General features: G+C 50.5%; 1 protein-coding gene and 2 long non-coding RNA genes across 25 annotated transcripts in view; 2 read left to right on the forward strand and 1 right to left on the reverse strand.

Annotated features, from left to right (window-relative positions):
* LOC135174547 (uncharacterized) overlaps positions 1–13,577 on the forward strand; it is a 199,455-nt gene that overhangs the window by 145,826 nt on the left and 40,052 nt on the right. The window contains exons 1-7 of one of the 22 annotated variants that reach the window (XR_010301970.1): positions 1,193–1,300; positions 3,439–3,561; positions 4,988–5,079; positions 6,547–6,613; positions 7,472–8,066; positions 8,959–9,088; positions 9,877–10,135. The exons of 11 other annotated variants lie outside the window; for them this stretch is intronic. The gene's annotated coding sequence lies outside the window, so the exon portion shown is untranslated. Of the gene's footprint in view, positions 1–1,177; positions 1,301–3,438; positions 3,562–3,925; positions 4,023–4,634; positions 4,655–4,687; positions 4,821–4,987; positions 5,080–6,546; positions 6,614–7,471; positions 8,067–8,182; positions 8,421–8,713; positions 8,781–8,958; positions 9,089–9,876; positions 10,136–12,347; positions 12,833–13,577 lie in introns of those variants that run through there. 10 more of the 22 variants (XR_010301971.1, XM_064141837.1, XM_064141836.1 and 7 more) reach the window with 10 other exon arrangements.
* LOC135174556 (uncharacterized) lies at positions 11,391–11,813 on the reverse strand. Its single transcript, XR_010301992.1, has 2 exons — positions 11,725–11,813; positions 11,391–11,532 (listed from the first exon to the last, which is right to left on the reverse strand). It is a non-coding gene; the product is annotated as an uncharacterized LOC135174556 (long non-coding RNA).
* LOC135174552 (uncharacterized) lies at positions 11,851–13,131 on the forward strand. 2 transcript variants are annotated; one of them, XR_010301988.1, is made up of 3 exons: positions 11,851–11,922; positions 12,086–12,198; positions 12,891–13,131. It is a non-coding gene; the product is annotated as an uncharacterized LOC135174552 (long non-coding RNA). The 2 variants fall into 2 exon arrangements; XR_010301987.1 differs by having other exon boundaries at positions 11,851–12,198.

Genomic DNA, 13,577 nt, shown 5'->3' on the forward strand with positions numbered 1-13,577 from the left:
TGCTGCAGGTCCCTTTCAGATACTGCAGCGTAGCTCGAAGCTCTGCCTTCTCTTCTGCAGCCTCAACAGCCCCAGTTCTTTCAGTCCTGCTTCCCAGGAGAGGTGCTGCAGTCCTCTGCTCATCTTTGTGGCCCTCATCTGGCAGAAGAGCTGTGTTTTTCCTCTAGCTCCTGCAGAACAGCCTTAATTCTGGTGTCAGCAGCTCCCCCTGTGTCTCCTCTGCTGTCTCTAAATCCCTCAAGAGTAGATCAAGGAAGTGCTGAGTAGCCCCAGCTGGAGTTGAGAGCTGTCCCTATAAACTGAGTGTGTAGGAGTGGCAGAGCGTGGGCTGTGCCTTGCGTGCGGTGTGCTGTTTCAAAGCCAATAGGCAGAGCGGCGCTGGGCTGAAGGCGCTGCCCCCGGCTGGGCGCAGAGGCGCTCTCGGTTGTCTGTGCTGCCCCCCCGTGTTTGGTCGTGGGTACTGCAGTTGTGTAGCGGCTGCGGTGTGGCGCCGGTGCTGAGTGCTGCCACCGTGTGTTTCCTTGTCCACACTGCAGTTCCTCAGCCGCGGCGGTCCCCGTTCTCCTGCCTCGTCTCTAAAGGCCGTGCATGATTGAAGTGTCTGAAAGCTGAGGGGAGGGGAGGAGAGGAGGGGAAGGTGAGGGGTGGGAGGGAGAGCTGAGAACTGGTTTGGATTTGTGAGGATTCGAGAGAGGAGTTAAAAGTGGCGCGCTCGGGGGGGGCGGGCCGGCGCTTGGGTGGCGGGCCGCTAGGGCTCCGTAGTCGGACGCATGCGCCAGTGGGAGCGGGGCGGAGCATCGCGGGTGGAGCCGCAGGGAGCGGCAGTGACGCTGAGCCGGCTGCAATGGAATGGCCGCGAGCACAGAGCGGCAGGCAGGCAGGCAGGCAGGGTCTTTCGGAGCCAGTCTGCGCCGCGACTAGGCGGGGGGTGCGGTGCGCAAATGGAGGACGCACGCGTCTCCGCCGCGCCCGGGGGCATACGCAAATTGCGTACGCGTGTCCGCCGCGCCTAGGTGCCGTTTTGCACAGAGAGAGCGGCCGCGGCAGACACACTCAAGATGTCGACCGCGGGGAGCCACACTCAAGATGGCAGCCGTGCCAAAGCGGCCTTCCCATTGGCTGGCCATGACGCACTCAATATGGCGGACACGCGCGCACAAGCGGGCTTCCTATTGGCTGCCGGGACGCACAGCTCTGGCCGTCGCGGGCGCCACAGTCAAGATGGCGGCCGCGCGGAAGATGCCTGCCTGTGAGCTGCCGTGACACGCGGAGCCCTAACCAGGCTCCCTCTTTTGGTGCTGTGAGTATGAATTGCATATCTGTAACCTTAATTTTGTTCCATCGTGCATGACTTGACTTTCCAGTTCCTGGGGACTGGCTGTCAGGGTGACTGATAGTAAACAATCTTCTTTGCTGCTTGAAAGGTAGGAATAAGGAGCACAGTGTAGCACTGTGTTCTAATGAACTCTTGCATCCTCTCGTGCCCTCTGTATGCTGCACTGGGGATCTTAGGTGTCCCTTGATTGGATTATTGTGATATGTGAAGTGAGCCCACCACTGTCTCTGAGTGTTAGTGACTCTAGGTGTGGTGTTTTGTTGTTTTTTTCCCCCAAAGCTGTAATTTATAGCTTAGGGAAGAAATGCTCTGTTGCACTGATAGTCAGAACAAGCTTTGCTAAGTGACAGGTTCGGATGGTAACAGTGGTTTTACACAGCACACTGCCCCTCTTCAGTGTTTCCCTTTCATTGCTCATTGGGCTTTTAGAGAGCAAAAAATTGCTTTGCCTACTTTTGTACTGAGACTTTTTACCTTGATGGGAAAGGGTTTTGTTGCACTCCTTTTTTCTGTCGTTACTGTTCTTTTCCTCTGTCTGTTCTGGTGAAGGTTAAGAGGGATAATTTTTCATGGATAGAATTGCTTCAGTTTTAGACACATGAATTGAATGCATGAGTTTAGACTCGTTGTTCTTTTTGGATAGTTTCCTGTCTTCAGCCATTATCCAAAGATGCCCTCAAAAGAACTTGCAGTAGAGCTGCCAGCGCCCTGCAATCGGCAATCCTTAGACCAGGAGCTCTATCGTCATTCTCAGAAGCTGTTGGCATTTGTGATAGGCCTCTTGATATTTGTGTGCAATATCCCATCCCTTTCTGTCTCTTTTGTATGCATTTTCCTGGAGGGTGCATCCATTATGGTGGTGTTTCCCTTGTCGAGATGAATGCAATGTGAAAAGATGCCTCAGCTTCGTAGAGCTGTGAAGAAAGAAACTTAGACTGGACTGTGTGCTACTGGTTGATAAAGAAATCCATGGTGGCTGGTAAAGTGTTGAAGAAGTCTAAAGCCTTACCACACTACTTGCACCTCAGACATTCTCCTGTAGCTCAATCTTGCAAGTACTTGACAGAGCTGCTTTTGAGTCAGGTCCTCTTGTTGTAGGAGATGGAATAGGAAAGGAACAGACTGCTAATAGAGAAAGAATTGTGAGAGGTATTTTCCCTTGGCTCCTCTGTTGCTTTGTTGCATATTTGCACAAGGCAGTTTAGTTGTTGGGAAATGTAACTGGCCTGGTAGAGCAAGTCCCTGCCCAGCTTTTTTGTTAGGAAGGAGTTCTTCCCCATAAGGGTGATGAGTCTGTGGGCTGGATTGCTGAGGGAGGTGGTCGAAGCCCTGTCCCAAGAGGTGTTTGAGGCCAGGCTGGATGAGGCTTTAGGCAGCCTGATCTAGTGTGAGGTGTCCCTGCCCATGGCAGGGGGGTTGGAACTAGATGATCCTTGTGGTGTGTTCCAACTCTAACTCATTCTGTGCTTGTGCTAGAGGAAATAAGAAACTGAAGGCTAGCCAGGAAAATAAGCTGTGATGTTGTCCACGTGTGGTTCTTGACCAGTAGCATTGCCAGTGGGCCAACAAAGATTGAGCAATGCAGACTGAAAGGCTTTGGATCATTAAAACACTAAGACAATGGGGTTTATTATGTGGAGTTCCAGGAGTAGTAGACTGATTACAACCATTTGCTTTCTGAAAAAGACTCTGCATGCTTCTGTGCTAAACAGACAGAAGTCTTGGCTGGTACAAGAAGATGACACAGTGGTGGTCAGTTTCTTTACTATGCAGTAGCATCTTGAAGCCGTTGGCTCTGTGTGTGCATGTGTGCAGGTAAAACGTGTGTTTACTTGTCCGTGCATATATACATGCCCAGAGGCACATAGCCCTTCTGTCAGGTGAGAGATTCTGGAGAAATGATCTTTGCTCTGATGCCTAAAATGACAGTCCTGTAGAATCCATCTTTTCCTGGGCGTGTTTGGGTTTGCCAAAGGCTGAGTGTTCTGCCATTCTTGTCCAGCCATCACTTTTTGTATTGAATGTTTCATTTCTTCTTCCGTGGGGGGGATATTTTAACCAATATTTTGTATTTCTTTACCCTGTCACTTGAACTTTTGTAGGATGATGACAGAGTCTGCATGGACTTGAATAGAATTCAGAAGGGTGCTGTGGCTGTTTGTGCCATCGATGCATCTGGCTGCTTCACAGCAGAGGTGGCTGACTTGGCTGGACAGTATGTGAAGGTTAGTGGTCTTGGAGAAAGTAAAACACTGCTTTTATTCAGGGCAACATTTTCAATGGCATAAGTCTTCTTTCCCTTAATAGCTTGGTCTTCAAGGTGTCTTTGAGCTCTGGAAGAAGCCTAATGTATTTTAACCTTTGCAGCAGGGTTTCAGTGAGTTTATTACAGTATCTGAAAAAGAGAGGCTTTGACATGGGATTAGTACTGTGTATCTGGTAGTGAAAGGGAAGAGCAGCATCTCCATTCTGTATCTACTGCAGAATGAGTTTCCCTTTGCTTGTTCCTTATGGAAATGTAATGCATGAAGCCTCCAGGCAAGTATGCAGAGGCCTCTCTTCACCTCTGGATGACTTCTGCTTTTCCAGATGTGGTCATCAAGCTTGTGCCAGCCAGGTAGTGTAACACGACTTGTCAGAGGAGAGAAATCCACTCATTTTCCCTACTTGTGGGATGTGTTGCAATGTGAATATACTTGCCAATAGAGGCAGGAGAATCCCTGTAAAAGAAACCAACAGGAACTCCAGACTACTGCAGACACGGGCAGAAAGGAGTTCCTGTTTAGCGCTGTGTGCAAAGACAACAAATAGTTGTTTGGTTGGTTTCCTGCTGCTGCAGTTTGACAGCAGAGCATGTTCCTGTAAACACAATTTGCTTGAATAAGGCTTTAAAATCTTGTGTTGCATTTCAACTCAAAGAGCTGTCATTGCTAAGGCAAATAAGAGAGCACTGGAGGCTACGTGTTTAGCTTTTGCTCGTGGGAATCTGAACTTAAGACTCTTGGAAAATATTCTAATGCTGAATTCTTCCAACAGTCATTTGTGGTTTTCTTTTTATCCCTCAATGTCACGTTGACACTCGTTCAATAGATGGCCTTTGATTTAACATTCAGCTTTTGATTGAACGTTCAGCAATTTGATTTACCATTCCCTTCCAGTTTAGAATCTCACTGCTGGTCAGTTAGTGAGGTACTGTCAAATAGGCTTCCACTTCAGTAGCTGTATTCACAGCAGAGGAACGTGCTGTAGTGAGACCTAAACGTGAGGCTAAGAAGCACCATGTGACTTGCTGCCACAGAATCAGAAGACTCAATCAAAGTTTGAAGTTCTCATTTAATAATAAATTGTGTCTTATGTTAGTGCTACAGAAAGTCTGCGTTTGGTACACAGCTGTGTGTGAGCTGGGGGCAAGGAAGGACTGTTGATGAATGCCAAGGTTTGAGAGCAAGCAGCTTTATTAGTGAAGTGTTAGAGTGCCTCTGCAGTAAGTGCATCCATTGTATAGTAGTTTTTTTGGATTGTTTGATGTGTAAATACTGGTTTATGATAGAGGTTGTCTTGATTTGAGTATTGGAGATGATTCCTGTACTTCTTTACTAAAATAATGGAATTTGTATTTTGAGGAAAAAAATGTTTGTTCTGTCTTTTTAGGATGCAGATAAGAACATCACTAAAGTACTGAAAGAGAAAGGCAGACTGGTTCACAGCAGTAGTTTTAAGCACAGCTCTCCTTTCTGCTGGAGGTAAGGAGACATGCATATGCTCTAAGACTGAAGATTCTGAGTAGTTCTTCAGATTTGTTTCCTCTCTCTTCTCTTCTGCCATAGATCTGGTTCATATAAATGTAATGCTGATTTTTTTCTCTGTGATGGTTACAGATGTATTTCTGTAGTTTGAATTTCTTGTCCTTTAGGGTTACATATACTATTTACTGTCTACCACTTGAAGATGGCTGTACTAAGTCTAACAAAAAGAGCAGCCTTTTTTCTGTGCAGATAAGTACTGAGTGTTAGAAAAGGGTATTTGGATAGCCTTTGAATGAGACAAGTATGGAACAGAATGTGTTGCAATGTTTGTGTTCAAATTTGCCACGTTTTGGATAAAGTAGGTAAGTTATAGCTGTTAGCATAGCTACCTCTTTTTAACCTTGTCAAGTCAGTTCTTTCTTTGGAGTCTGGTAGAGTCCAGTAGCTTCTCATGTCTGCATTGTTGATTAGAAGCAGTTAGCATTTACCTGCTGCAGTGGGTAGTACGTGTAAGCCGTGAATGTTCTTCTGCACAGTCATTACTGAGTGGAGCTTGCAAACAACAGTGATGTCTCTGACCAGAAATAGCAGTTGGCATGTTTACTGTATCTGTGGGAGCTTCTTAGAAATACTTGGCTTTGTCAACTAGAAATGCAGAATGAGCCCTGGCAAAGCAGATAGGTGATTGGGCACAGTGGCTTGCCAGGAATCTTCCAATCTTCTTTGTCAGACTGGGAATTCTACAGAGGCTGAAGAGCTCCTCCATGTACAAGTCTCCATGGGCCTTTGGACATGACAAATACAGGCTAGACGTGAAGCTTCTTTTCATTAGTGTCCTCTCTGGTTTTAAAGGTGTACAATTGGTATTGCAAAGATTAGTTGAAAACAGATCAAGTTGAAAAAAGGAAGCTGAGTTATTTTTCAGTAGGTATATTGTATTAAACTGTTACAAGTAAAGCTAGTTTTCATGCCAGCTGGAGCTTCCCACTAATCACCTCTAGAATCCTAGAATCAGTCAGGGTTGGAAGGGACCACAGGGATCATCTAGTTGCAACCCCTCTGCGATGGGCAGAGACACCCTGCCCTAGAGCAGGCTGTCCAGAGCCTCATCCAACCTGGCCTTAAACATCTCCAGGGATGAGGCCTCAACCACCTCCCTGGGCAACCCATTCCAGGCTCTCACCACTCTCCTGCTGAGCAACTTCTTCCTCACATCCAGTCTGAATCTTCCCCACTTCCAGCTTTGCTCCATTGCCCCTAGTCCTGTCCCTACCTGGTAGCCTAAAAAGTCTCTGCCCAGCTTTTTTGCAGGCCCCCTTCAGCTACTGGAAGGTCACAATAAGAATAACAGAAAATAATGGGGAAAACTGTACTTGAATGAGTGACATTTCCACATTTGAATGTTGCTGGTGTCTTTCAAAGTCTTTTCATCTTCCCTGGACTAACTGAAAACACCTCTTTCAGTATGTGACCTTGCCTGAGTTGCCTGCTGTTGTGGTCTTCAAAGATGGAGCGTCCTTTGTTTCTGATGGTAAGTAAAAGTGGATATTTGCCATATCATGGAATCAGCCAGGCTGGAAGAGACCTCCAAGATCATCCAGTCCAACCTAGCACCCAGCCCTAACCAATCAACTGGACCCTGGCACTAAATGCCTAACAACCAGCCTATAGCTCTCTTGGCACAACTTGAGACTGTGTCCCCTTGTTCTGGTGCTGGCTACCTGGCAGCAGAGCCCAATCCCAGCTGGCTACAGCCTCCCTGCAGGCAGCTGCAGACAGCAGTGAGCTCTGCCCCGAGCCTCCTCTGCTGCAGGCTGCACACCCCCAGCTCCCTCAGCCTCTCCTCATAGGGTTTGTGCTCCAGGCCCCTCCCCAGCCTTGCTGCCCTTCTCCAAACACCTTCCAGCACCTCAACAGCTCTCTGCAATGGAGGAGCCCACAACTGGACATAGTACTCAAGGGGTGGCCTGAGCAGTGCTGAGCGCAAGGGCAGAAGAACCTCCCTTGTCCTGCTGCCCACACTGCTCCTGAGCCAGCCCAGGATGCCGTTGGCTCTGCTGCCCACCTGGGCACACTGCTGCCTCAGCTTCAGCTCCTCTCTGCCAGCACCCCCAGGGCCCTCTCTGCCTGGCTGCTCTCAGCCCCTCTGTCCCCAGCCTGCAGTGCTGCTCGGGGTTGTTGTGGCCAAAGTGCAGAACCCTGCCCTTGGCCTTGTTCAATTTCATGCCTCTATTAAATTTGACCTCTGTTACATTAACTTCTCTATTACAGCTGTAACTTAGGTTTTCCTTAGTTAACTCTGCAGGGCATTAGGCATATTCAAAGTTATGTCAGTTTGTAACTGGGGCTGTAAAGAATGGTTATGCATTGCCTGTGCTTCTGATTTCAGGAGAGTCCCATTTCATTCTTGATGCTTTTTTTAAGAGAGGCATACAACTGAGCTCCCTCAGAGAAGCAGCATGGAGTGCATGAAGGATGCTGGCTGCACTCAGTACAGACAAGGCACATTGGAGTAGGTTAACAAGATGCTTGACATTTGCCCTTAATGGTCATTGTCTTCAAATGCATCATTCGGGAGTGAAGTTGCTTGGCATTTGCAGTTGACTACTTCTTCTCTGGCCTTTGGAGTGAAGGAAGGGAAAAACCAGAGTTGAAGATGTCAGCTCTGTAAGTTTTCTCTGGGTGATCAAAGCATGCACAACATCCTGTGCTTGTGCTCTTGAAGATTCTAGGAGCTTCCCGGGGACTCAGGGAGCACAAGTTCTGGATTTCTGTGGGCTGTCTCTAGATGAACACCTGAGTGCAGTGAATCTAAAAGCAGCTGTCTCTCATTTGAAGTTCAAGTGATGTGATTGATCTGGTGCTTTATAGGTGCCAAAAAGGAGAGCTTCTTCACCTGCTTCTCCGGTGCAAGCTCTTCTGTCTGTCTGCTGAGATGTTTCTGCCTGTTTCTCTGGCAGAGAAGTGTTTGCTTTTTGGGCTGGGTAAGTAGGAGATTTGTTTTGTTGATTTGATTTGTTTTGTCGCTGAATACTTGGTGCAGCTGGCCTCAGATGCTGTTTCTTCACAAAGGACACACTACTGTGTGATGGGTGGGCATAGAAGCAGTAATTGCTGACAGAAGCACGCTTGTGACCTTGGCTGTAAATTCATGAACAGGCATTACAGTGTTTCTGTCTCTGCAAGCCAAAGTACTCTCATGCTGAAGAACTTCTTCCTCAGATCCACTCTGAGCAGCCCTGCTCTCCCTCAGCTTCAAACCATTCCCCTTGCCCTGTCTTTAGACACCCTTATGGAAAAAGTCCCTCTGCAGCCTTCCTGCTGCAGGTTCCCTTCAGGTACTGGGAGGTAGCTTTAAAGTCTCCCTGGAGTCTTGTCCCCTTCAGGCTGAGCAGCCCCAGCTCCCTCAGCCTATCCTCTTAGAAGTGCTCCAGCCCTTGGCTCATCCTCGTGGTCCTGCTCTGAACTGGTTCCAGCAGTTTTTTGTTCTTCAGCTGGACTGTGGCCATGTGGAATGTTTTGGGTTGTGCTTTTGCCTTTGCATGCTGAAAGACTTCCTGTGTTACCTTAGTAGTACGTTTAATGTGCAAGGTTCCTGTCTGTGATCTCTTGCTGCTGGGGAAGTCATGAGCTACCTGTGGGGGTGTGAAATGCAGTAAGCTTCCATCGCGTTGCCTGCACGGATGTGAGGGGACAAAGTACTGCTGAGAAGCTTTTCTGTACCATTCTCTTCCCCCTTCCCCTCTTGCCTTTAAGGGAACACACACAGGGAGAAGCTTACTGAGCGCCCTCTGACATGCTGTAGGAATTCTTTGCTTTGCAGTGTTTTACACTGTGGCTCTTCAAACCTGTAACCCATCTGCTTTCCATTGCCAGCGAGCTGACCATCCGTACTACCGTCGCCTTGAATGCCTCCAACCAGCAGTGTTTGCTGCCAGACAGACACTTTGAGAAGACAGAGGACATGGTTAAGTTCATGAAGGATATCTTGGATGGTGCTGCTGAAGTAAGTCTTTGTTGTGGCTTGAGATATATTGGTTGGTGTTTGGTTTTTCCCCCCTTAGCTGCGGTGGCTCCGATTGTTACGCCGTGTGATTTATCTTCCTGTCCTGGCTGTCTTCCCGTGTTGGGTGCTGGCAGTGAATACGTGGTGAGGAGTGCTTGGGGTGTGCCATCCTTTGCTGTTCTCACTGTGGGAACTCCAAGAGCCATGGAATGGGTGCGTTATGAGTGATGCACAATTAATAATCAATATTAATGTTGGTATCCAGGCAAAGGTTGTTAATAACTACAACCAACCTGTTTCTTATCATTCAATCTCTGCAGAAAGCTTATTGACAAGGTTCAAAGCACACAGCTGAGGTATTTGTACACTTAGAATCATGGAATCAGCCAGGTTGGAAGAGACCTCCAAGCTCATCCAGCCCAACCTAGCCCCCAGCCCTCTCCAGTCAGCTAGGCCATGGCACTAAGTGCCTCATCCAGGCTTTTCTTGAGCAGCTGCAGGGACGGCGACTCCCTAGGCAGCCTCTGTGGTCTGAGAGTAGAGCAGCAACTTGCTGTTAGTTTGCTGTGATGGTCTCAAACAACTGTGGGAGAGTTTGGCATGAGCCTGTTGGAATGCTTAGCCTTACTGGAGGAGCTGGGAGCGTCTGGGCAGCATGAAATGCAAGAGCAATTGCTTTTCACTTCCTTCTTAAGGGACTTAAGGGTTGGGAGGTCTGAAGAATGAACTGTTGGGATCATAACTGCAAAGTGTCAGCAGTTTTGACATGGTTCCATTTGACATTGCAGGCACAGGCTGGTGATGGACTTCTGCAACGAAGCAAGAGAGTCATCTATGAGGCCAAGGCTGCTGTAATGGTAGAGTTCATTGCTTATTCAGTGAGGTGATGCTCTTGTCAGTCAAGAAGGACTTAGTTGCAGAGGCTTTAGAAATGCTTTGATGCAAGCTTGTTGCTATGCTGTGCCTAGTGTATCTATTGTCACTATTTAGAACTAGGCTTAAGCCAAATGAACTTCTTGATTAAAACAGCCAATCATGTCTGCCACAGTTCTAACTGTTCCACCTGCATGAATTCCACATTTTTCACTCTGCTGTTAGTCTGACATATTTTAAGGGAGAGAATCATGAAAATCCAACCTCTTTTCCTTGAGCTTTTTGCCATCGCTTCAGAGGTTCTTTTGTGTTCTGAGCAATGTTTTGGTTTCAGTCTGTTCCAGTCCTCTGTCAGGCTCACAGCCAAGAAATCTCTGCTCCTGGTGAGGCAGAGCAGCTTCTGTCTGTTGTTACTTGTCCTAGTGCTGAGCCCCACCAAGCAGCAGCTGGCACCTTAGTGCTGACCCCTGCCCCTTGGTAATGTATAGACGTTAAGGAGATCCCTCCCCTTCGCGCTCTCCCCCCCACCCCCCCCTCCTCGTCGCGCGCTCTCCCCCCCACCCCCCCCTCCTCGTCGCGCGCTCTCCCCCCCACCCCCCCTCCTCGCGCGCTCTCCCCCCCACCCCCCCTCCTCGTCGCGCGCTCTCCCCCCCACCCCCCCCCTCGTCGCGCGCTCTCCCCCCCACCCCCCCCTCGTCGCTCTCTCCCCCCCCGCCCCCCCCCTCGTCGCTCTCTCCCCCCCCGCCCCCCCCTCCTCGTCGCTCTCTCCCCCCCCGCCCCCCCTCCTCGTCGCTCTCTCCCCCCCCGCCCCCCCTCCTCGTCGCTCTCTCCCCCCCCGCCCCCCCCTCCTCGTCGCTCTCTCCCCCCCCGCCCCCCCCTCCTCGTCGCTCTCTCCCCCCCCGCCCCCCCCTCCTCGTCGCTCTCTCCCCCCCCGCCCCCCCTCCTCGTCGCTCTCTCCCCCCCCCGCCCCCCCCTCCTCGTCGCTCTCTCCCCCCCCGCCCCCCCCTCCTCGTCGCTCTCTCCCCCCCCGCCCCCCCCTCCTCGTCGCTCTCTTCCCCCCCCGCCCCCCCCTCCTCGTCGCTCTCTCCCCCCCCCCCCCCCCTCCTCGTCGCTCTCTCCCCCCCCGCCCCCCCCTCCTCGTCGCTCTCTCCCCCCCCGCCCCCCCCCTCCTCGTCGCTCTCTCCCCCCCCGCCCCCCCCTCCTCGTCGCTCTCTCCCCCCCCGCCCCCCCCTCCTCGTCGCTCTCTCTCCCCCCCCGCCCCCCCCTCCTCGTCGCTCTCTCCCCCCCCGCCCCCCCCTCCTCGTCGCTCTCTCCCCCCCCGCCCCCCCCTCCTCGTCGCTCTCTCCCCCCCCCCCCCCCCCCTCCTCGTCGCTCTCTCCCCCCCCACCCCCTCCTCTTCGCTCTCCCCCCCACAATAACGAGAGCCACACCAGAGGCCAGAGCTGTACTGTCTCAGCAAAGGGCAAAGGAAGCAACGAGATGCTCTAGGGACTCTGACTCTTGCTGCCAGGCTGCAACAAGAGGAAGGCAGATTCTGGCCCCCAACAGGTGAAAACAAGAGAGGAGCAAGCCTGGAAGCAGAAAAGCAAACCTATCTCATGAAGGAAACAGCACAACTTCAAGCACAGCTTTAAGCACAGCATACCAAGGAGGAACAGAAATCCCAAGCAGAGCAAAGGGGAGGAGTGGCTTAGAGAAAAGCAAAAGCACCCCACAAAGCACACAGCCAAAACACCACCCCACAAAGGACACAGCCAACCTACCCCTGCAAAGGGGAGCAGCCAAAGGCTTCTGCCTCTCCTGGAGCAGCTTAAAAAGGGGAGGTCAATTGAAGTCTCCTCCCACCCCAGCTGTGGCCACTTGGCCCTCCCTGCTCAGTGCCCTTTATAAGCAGAGCAGGAGGAGCCCAGCCCCAAGCTGGGCCTATTGCTGGCCAAGGGATCCTCTGCCTGGCATCACGAGTGAGCACCGGGTGTGTGGTGGAGGGTTTCAAAGGCCGGGGGGCCTGGCTGGCCCCCCCGCTAGCGAGGGCCACCTTAGGGCTGGTCTACTGACCCACTGCAACATCCACCTTAGCTCACGGGTGCTAAGTCTGTGTTGCTACTGAGGCTGAGGTTTCTCTAGGAGGTTGGATCCTTGAAGGTTTTGTTCTGGGTTCTGCGATGGAGGCAAAGATGGAGCAGGAGCACCAACTGGAGCTGGTAACAGACCAGCAGCAGCAGCTGGTAATGGAACGGGTAATGGAGCAGAAGCTGGTAACGTAGAGTGGAGAGAAGAAGGAGGAGGAAAGCAGCAGAGACTGCCCGGGGGAAGGCAGAGAGTGGGGGCAGGACGGCAGGGGCTGCCCGGGGAAAGGTGGAGGGGGCTGCCCGGGGAAAGGTGGAGGGGCTGCGGCAGGAGGGCAGGGAAGAGGTACAGAGCTTTTAGATGCTGAGCTTCAACAGAAAGACCTCATGGAAAAGAAAAGAGACTAACTTGTTTAGCAAAAGTACTCTCTGGAATTTCCCAAATCGCTTATTTATTGAAGGGAGTCATTTGTTGGTCATTGTCATCACGAGAGGTCCCTTCCAACCTAAACCATTCAATGAAGTCTTTTGTCAGCTCCTAGGATTAGTGACAGTGGGGAATGTTTGCTTGCTATGGGATGAGGGAGCTGTTTCCTAAATGGAATGTTCATTAGTTCTTTAGCACCTGAAAATGTTGGCAGGCTACTTGATAAACCTCCTGGAACACAGGGGCCTGTTGAATTGTTTTCCCAGTGCCTGAACAACTTACAGTGCTGTAATGGGTTAACCTCCTGTTTCCCTCCAACACAGAAGTGAGGCAAAAGTAACACAGCCAAGGAAAAACCCTCTGGGTTGAGATCAAGAGGTAAATACAAAATGAGATCCTGCAGTGCACAATTACCTTAGCCTGTTTCTGTTTGCAGAAAGCAGGAGTTGGCCACCTGCCACCCATCCCCTCCTGACCCCAACCCCAGAAACCCAAAGCAGCACTTAGCACAGGAGGTCTCTCGTGTTGCAGTCTCAACTTCAAGCCCTGGAATACTTTGCTTCAGCCAGCAGCATGGGGTTGGATACCAACAGCAGAGTCGACTTAACCTGTGACTAAGTGAACTTTAAGTGTTCTGACTCCACAGTAGAACTTGATAAAGAAAGATGTGAATGGAAGCAGGCTCTGACTGCTCTGTGTAACTGATGAGAAGCTTTCTGAAGGAGGTGAATTTGTTTTACAGCCCTTCACTCAGCTGGTTACAGATCTTCAAGGTAGCTGCTGGTGCAATGTCTGTTGGAGACTGTTAGCCACTCTGAAGGAGGGAGTTAGTGGAGCATCATAGGAACATGTAGAGAGATTGGTCAGGAAAAGGCATTTGTGTTACCCTTTTTAGTCATTTGAGTCACTTTTATTGTAATCCCATGGCTGAGAGCAGGACTCCTTTGTGTCCAGGGTTAAAATCTTCAAGGAGAAACAGTGCCAAGGCTCTGAATTGATTGGGACTTGGTGCTGCTAGTTACAGTGTAGGACAGTTAAGGCAGTCCTATGTTTTGTGATTTGTCTGTTTTCCTACCATTCTAGTTTTGGCTCAGGCTGGTGTGAAGTGTCTCTGGATCGAGGT

Source organism: Pogoniulus pusillus, unplaced genomic scaffold (assembly GCF_015220805.1).
Source record: "Pogoniulus pusillus isolate bPogPus1 unplaced genomic scaffold, bPogPus1.pri scaffold_77_arrow_ctg1, whole genome shotgun sequence".
Lineage (NCBI taxonomy): Eukaryota > Metazoa > Chordata > Aves > Piciformes > Lybiidae > Pogoniulus > Pogoniulus pusillus.